Below are 6,973 nucleotides of genomic sequence, written 5' to 3'. Positions count from 1 at the left end.
AGAGAGAGAGAGGGGGGCTGCAAGTGTCTGCAATTGAAGTAATAACACAACAATATTCAGAAATGAAGTGCTAAGTGATCTGAGTTTACTAGTGGTAGAATAGTAGTTGCAGAGTTTCTCACCTGCAATGTAGTTGTGAAATAGACTATTCTGTATATAAAATGAATCTGCTTGGCTATGTGTGCAAGGCTCCTGCAGAAGTAGCTCTATTCCCCATGCTTCAAAGAGCATATTTAATAGACTAAACTTGTCCAACTTCATATAGTGACTGTGACTGTACCATATCAGAACATCCTTGTGAATAATCTATCTTCGATTTCCTGTAAGGAATGTACCCTTACTTTAGCTGTTATTGTGGATTTTGACTTTATATCATTGGCAATTTGGTGTACTCTCCATGTAGATGATTGTGGGGATCAATTGCATAACTGCTTATCAAAGTTGGTTCAGAAAATTTACAAATGGTTCTTAAGTTATTAGACAATTGTAAACAAGGACAAATGTACAGAGTGTATAAAAATTAAAATGTTGCCTGCCCCCTTGTAATTGTGTAACCCAAAGCTGATCTCTAGTTCCAAACTTTCTTTTTGATTCGCTGTGATACATCAGTTCTATTAAAGTACTTGTTTCTCCGTTGACTTCTAGATCGAATTGTTCAGAAAATGCAGTATGCACCAAAAATATGTGAAAGTTTATCAATGATACATGTTCATTTCACAGGGGGACAATTAGTTGTGTCTTTGGGAAAAGTCCTGTTAAACATATGTAGGTATTTCATAGACGTGTTTTTTTTTCCACTGTAAAAGGAGATTTCTGTAAAAACTATAGGCATTTCAAAATGAGATATTATCAATTCTGAACTGTTTTCTTCCAAGTGTTACAAAATTGTATTTACTCTGGGTGTTCTTTAATGCTATGTGTAATTACAAAATTAATAATTTGCATGAAATGAGTCGTACACGTTTAAGAGGCCAATTGTACTTTTTACTATTTTATTTTTCACAGAATTCTAGATAGATTCAAATAGAATGCTCAGTTGTATTTTTAAACTAATAGTTATGTATTGAGCATGCCAGTTCTGAAAATATAACATGGGCCTCTCTGCTTCCTTTATTTACAATGATTAAACGTGGGTAGCAATTTGAGTTGGCTGGCCACAATGTGTCCTTTCACTACTAGTAGGTACTCAAAAACAGTGCATTCACACTTGTGCTGGGGAACTTGACAAGAAACCTTTTCTACCATTTTCAGGAACTAATGTGTATGCTATCTATAAAAATTTATTTCTAGATGGCGATTGAAAATTTAATTTTCATCTGAGACTTTTTTAAAGATATAGCCCATAAGAGTATAATGAGTATTTAGTCCAGAACACAATGTAGGAGGATTCCAGTGGCTTTTACACTGGGATTTTTTTCCCTTTTCAACTCTTCACTGACGGATTTTTGGAAATCTAGGAAAGCATGCTTACAACCAGTTCTTATGCATTTATAATAAATTGATTATTATATATAGAAGCATACACTTCAAAGCTGATTTTTTAAAATTTATTATTATTTTTATTTTATGTGTATATGTGTATTGCCTGCATGTAGGTAAGTGAACCCGTGTCATGTAATGCCCATGGAGGACAAAAGAGGCTGTTGGATCCCTTGGAACTGGAGTTACAAACAGTTGTTAGCTGCCATGTGGGTGCTGGGTTTCAAACCTGGATCTTCCACAAGAACAGCCAGCGTTCTTAACAGCTGAGACATCTCTCCATCCCCTAAAAACTGACTTTTTAAGGTGAAACATTCTGAAATCAGAACTGGCCAAGCGAATAATAATGAAAAATAAGTAAAATATATGTTGAAAATGAAAACTTTGCATTGAGAATAAGCAATGCTCAATGATATGGACAACATGCTCATCAGTTTAATTTAGAAAAATATGACATCTGCTGGGCTTAATAGTCAACAGCCTTCAGTCTAACACAAGAGACTGTAATGTGACTATGTATTTTTGGTTAAGATGATATAATTAACTAGTTCGCAGGCTTAGGGGATTACTTGAATTGGGGGAGAACCTTTCCTTTGTAAGCATGAGGGCCTGAGTTCAAATCCCCAGCACATTTGTAAATACCAGGCATGGTTGTGCATGACAATGACAGTCATTGAGGGTGGAGGCTGAAGGATTCTGAGAGTTTGCTGGACAGCCAGCCTAACCAAAACTTTAGGAATTCAATAAGACACTCTGTCTTAAGGCAGTAAGATGGAGAACTATAGAGGAAGGTACCTAACATCCTGATCTGGCCCCACACTTGCACACTCAAGTTTATATACCATACTAACACAAATATACACACAGAGACATATGAAGGAGAAGGAGGCGGAGGAGGAGGAGGAGGAGGAGGAGGAGGATAAAGTAGCTCACCTTTACAGGGTGTTTTGTAGAAATAAATGACCAAGGGAAATACCCTCAAAATTGACCATATAAATCTTCACACTTCTTGTATTCATTTGCCAAGGTGAAGTAGTGAATTGATAAAATCATACTAAAGTTAAGGCAGAAAAATAGCTCTGCAGTGATCAGTTAAATTTGAACACTTGCGAATGTTACTCTTTTGAGGGAGACAAAGTTAAAAAATGTCTGTCTCCAATTCCTCTATTACTCACACAATTTTGTTGTATGATGCCTGATACAAAGTCACAGCCTCACTGGTGAAGCAATTGCCATTCACTTTAAACTCTTTCATATCAAACTGGTTATTTTAAAAATAGCTGAGGAGCTCTACAGATGGGTCAGCAGTTAAGAGCACTGGCTGTTCTTGCAGAGGATCCAGATTTGGTTCCCAGCAAACAATTGTCCATAACTCCAGTTCTAGGATGTCCGATGCCCTATTCTGACCTCCATGGGCATTGCAGGACATGGGCGCACTTACATACATGCAAGCAATACACTTACAAACATTTTAAAATATAGCTGAAATCAGCCACAATCAATTTCAGAAGGTTATTCCTCACTCCGTTTATGTACTGTTAAATCAGAGCTTACACCCATCTAATTTTGTTTTTCCAAATGTTCACTGTTTACTCAACAACATTTTCTCCCAATGGTATTATAGTCAATCTGGAGTATTAATTGAGTGCTTGCTGTGTATAGGCCAGTGGATAAAATACAATAGAATACTGAGAAAACTGTACTACCAAAATGCAACAATAATGTGACATTTGTCACTGTTCTGATAATAAGAGTTTGCCAATGACTTGCCTTCCAAATTCTCCACCTATACAATGTATTTTAATGTAATCATGCTACTTCTTAAAGAAAACAATGGTAATAAAATATATTAAATAAAATAAGAAAAATAGAAAAATTTAAAAATGAAATCCCTATTCGTAAATAGTTTACACATCATATGCATGAAGACAAGAGTGTTTCTAATGCACATTCCAGTCTAGGGATGTTAATACTGTACATGCATAAAAATATGTGAAGTATTCAGTACTGACTTGGTCAAGAGTTAAGTTATGAATAGATAAAACAGTGATTTTAAAAAATGTGAATTTCTCAAACGCAGAGAATAACGCATGTAAATACTGAATAAAGTGTAAGCAAGTTTTGTTTAGCTGAGAGCAAGAACATTTGGCCTGCCAGAACACAAATCTGAAATATGACTGGGAGAAGTGTTAAAGCATTCATCTGACAGCAAGCAGATTCAAGAATTGGGTAGGGGAAATGGATGGAGTCTTGGAGACTTGTCAAGAAACTGTTATCATGGCCCAGCTGAAATGAAAGATAGAGATAAGAAATGATCTGGACTTCAGTAAAAGACAGATCTGAGAAGAAGAAGAAATAGGCAAGATGTGGTAATGCAAAATGTGGAAAACTGAAAAAAATCAGAATTAATAAAGCCTTCAAGGATCAAAATATTTGTATCAAAGGAATTATTTTGAATGTTTAAGAGAACTTTCAAGCTGCAGAAAGAGCACTATTTGGTGCAGTTGGTATCAAAACATCCTATGAAGCATTTGGGAGAGAGAAATGTTCAAAATCAAAACAATGTGATGTGCTTCTTTAAATATGGGTTTGAAAGAAGTACATTCACTCCACTTATTGTAATTCTAAATTCACAAGGAAGAAAATGATGGAGTTATTTTTCAGGTACCATTGTATGATGCTACTCAAATTCCTTAACTCACTTTGGAAAAAACAATTCTGACCTTGGGGCTAAGAGCACTGGCTGCTCTTACAGTGAACCTGGGTTTGATTCTCAGCACCCACATGCTGACGCCTTCTTCTGACCTCCGTGTGCACTTACATACATGCAGGCAATACACACATACAAATAAAATAATCAAATATATTTTTTAAATAATTTTTTTTTAAAAAAAGGATCATGACCTTGAAAGGAAGGAAATAAAATGATTAAATCAGGGTTAGCATGATGGGTCATCATGTGGCAGTACTTGCCGCCAAGCCTGGCTACTGAGTAAAAGAAGAGAATTGACTCCTGCACACTGACCACTGACCTGCTCACTCTCATGGGGGCACATATGCCCATCACACACACACACACACACACACACACACACACACACACACACATACACACACACACACACAGGCAAAATAAATTATTGTAAAAAGGAAAATACTGGAATCGATGAGTTTTAAAGATCAGTAGAGTCCCCTTATTCCTAACTGGAGTCCCAGTACCCATAATAGGGCAGGTCACATGGTAGTTGTCACAACAAATATGTTGGTTAAATAGGAAAGTGTGCTTGGGAACCTCTGTGAAGTTTCAATTAGTGGAGTCAAAATATAAAGAACAATTTTTTTTTAATTTGTTTTTTCCACTAAGTGATTTTTATTATTTATAAGTCTACAAAAAGAGGGAAAATGTATGGGCTTATCTCTGTGTATCCTGTTTGGGACTAGGATTTTAGGATTCTCAGTCAATTTGTGGTTGGAAATCAAAGATTCTTAAACATTCTGGCAGTTATACAAATCACTCTTCCCCAAAAATTTGGTTTAGTCATATTAGGCCACCCAATATAAGTTCATTGCTCCTAACCACATCATCCGTTTCCCTAACACATGCTTTATATGCTGACTTACTGCCAACAAAAATTACTCCTCCTTTTTTGCAAAGGGTACTTTTATACCGATGATTATTACATTCAGTGGAAGAATAGGATCAGATTAACCTCCTTTATTAGGCCAGGTTCAGACCCACTAAGCAGTTCTAACAATGAGTTAAATGTGCAGAAATACTTCTGTTTCTATCCTTTTTCAAGTATTTTCCAAACATTCAATACAACAAAAATCCTTCACCTTCTTGATACAGGATATGAAACAAAACACCCTAGAAATAGAAGAATGTCATCTAATTTTAGCAGGGGCAAATTCGTTAGCATTTCTATCCCTCCATTTCTTCATTTTAAAAATTAAAATAAAAATAGCACACATAAGGTTTTTGTTAACCTTGTAGGCAAAGTGCTTAGAAGAGCACTTGACATAGAATAATAATTATACTGCATTTACTGTCATATTAATATTTTACACAAAATGGCACTGCAAAATACCATTATCCACAGAAAACACATTTTGTTATACTCCACAGTTGGAAGAGATTGGCTATTGGTTTCTTGTGTGACTGCCTGGATGTCCAAGGACACTCATTTTCCAGACAGCTGACTGAGGCAAGAGGTGCATTCTGTGGTCATGGAACATATCAGAGCTAACTGGCCCATAGAAGGAACAAGCCAACAGTAACTTTGACCTCATTAGTAATGTGTTCTGAGCTAGACAAAAAACAGGACTCTTATAACATGGATTATTCAGATTTGCTGTCAGTGTTAATCAAAGTCCCTAGATGATTGCTTGATATTCTGCTTTACTTTAGCTAGGTTTACATAAGCTCAAAACATCTGGATAGGAAGGGAAAATGCAGATGTTTAAGCCTCATGATTGGAAATGTCCAGATGTCTCAAATTTGGGTTTTTCATTTTGTTCTTAGTTTTAAAAGGAAAAGAAGCCAAAAGAAAACAGAAACAAAACAAAAATCTCCCATAGACTGTACTTCTCTTAACCTGGGTAAAATCAAGCCAGTTGCTTATTACAGAATTTTAAAATGCCTAATAACAGACTTGGAAACCATTTGATAATAGATCTGAATGAATTCTATTCTTAAAAGTCATCTAGTTCGGGTCTGGAGCAATGGCTCAGCAGTTAAGAGCACTGACTGCTCTTCCAGAGGACCTGGGTTCAATTCCCAGCACCACATGGTGGCTAACAACCATCCGTAACTCCAGTCCCGGGGGAATCCAATGCCTTCTTCTGACGTCCATGGACATTACAGGACATGGGTGCACTTACACACATGCAGGCAATACACTCATAAACATAAAATTTTTAAAAATGACATTTTTTTTAAAAAGTCATCTGATTCACAAAATTTATGAGAGACAATTGCGGGTACAGTGAGACAAATTGGAAGAACTTATCATACCGAACTGTCTGGCAAAGTATGGCTGAGATACCAACAGTAAAGGCAAATTTACTAAAGCAATCTCTCAGAAATAGCATTTAATTCTTAAGAGAGTCTGACTGCAACTAGATATAAAAACATTTAAATTTTAAAAATGCATATGTATTTCTTATTCTGCTCTTGAAATTACCATGTATGAGATATTTTTACCTGGAAAACAAAACAGGGAGCTAACTACAAACATAAGCAATATGTATAGGCATTTTTGGAGTGTGAGTTGAAGATATTCAAAATTCTTTAAGAAGGTCTCAAAATGTTTATCATCAGTGTTCTAAAAATAATTCTAACAAAGTTAAATCATGATGTTCCTGCTGAGTTGCCCCAAACTAGTCTTTAGGAGTCTATAAAACTTTATCAATGAAGGAAACTCATTCAATGGCACATTGACTCCTGCAATTTTAGAACTAAACAAGGACTTCAAGGCCATCTAGTCACTTATAG

This window comes from Nannospalax galili, unplaced genomic scaffold, assembly GCF_000622305.1.
Source record: "Nannospalax galili isolate Female #2095 unplaced genomic scaffold, S.galili_v1.0 scaffold25, whole genome shotgun sequence".
Taxonomy (NCBI): Eukaryota; Metazoa; Chordata; class Mammalia; order Rodentia; family Spalacidae; genus Nannospalax; species Nannospalax galili.
The sequence above is the reverse complement of the archived record's forward strand: the minus strand, read 5'-3'. Positions refer to the sequence as shown.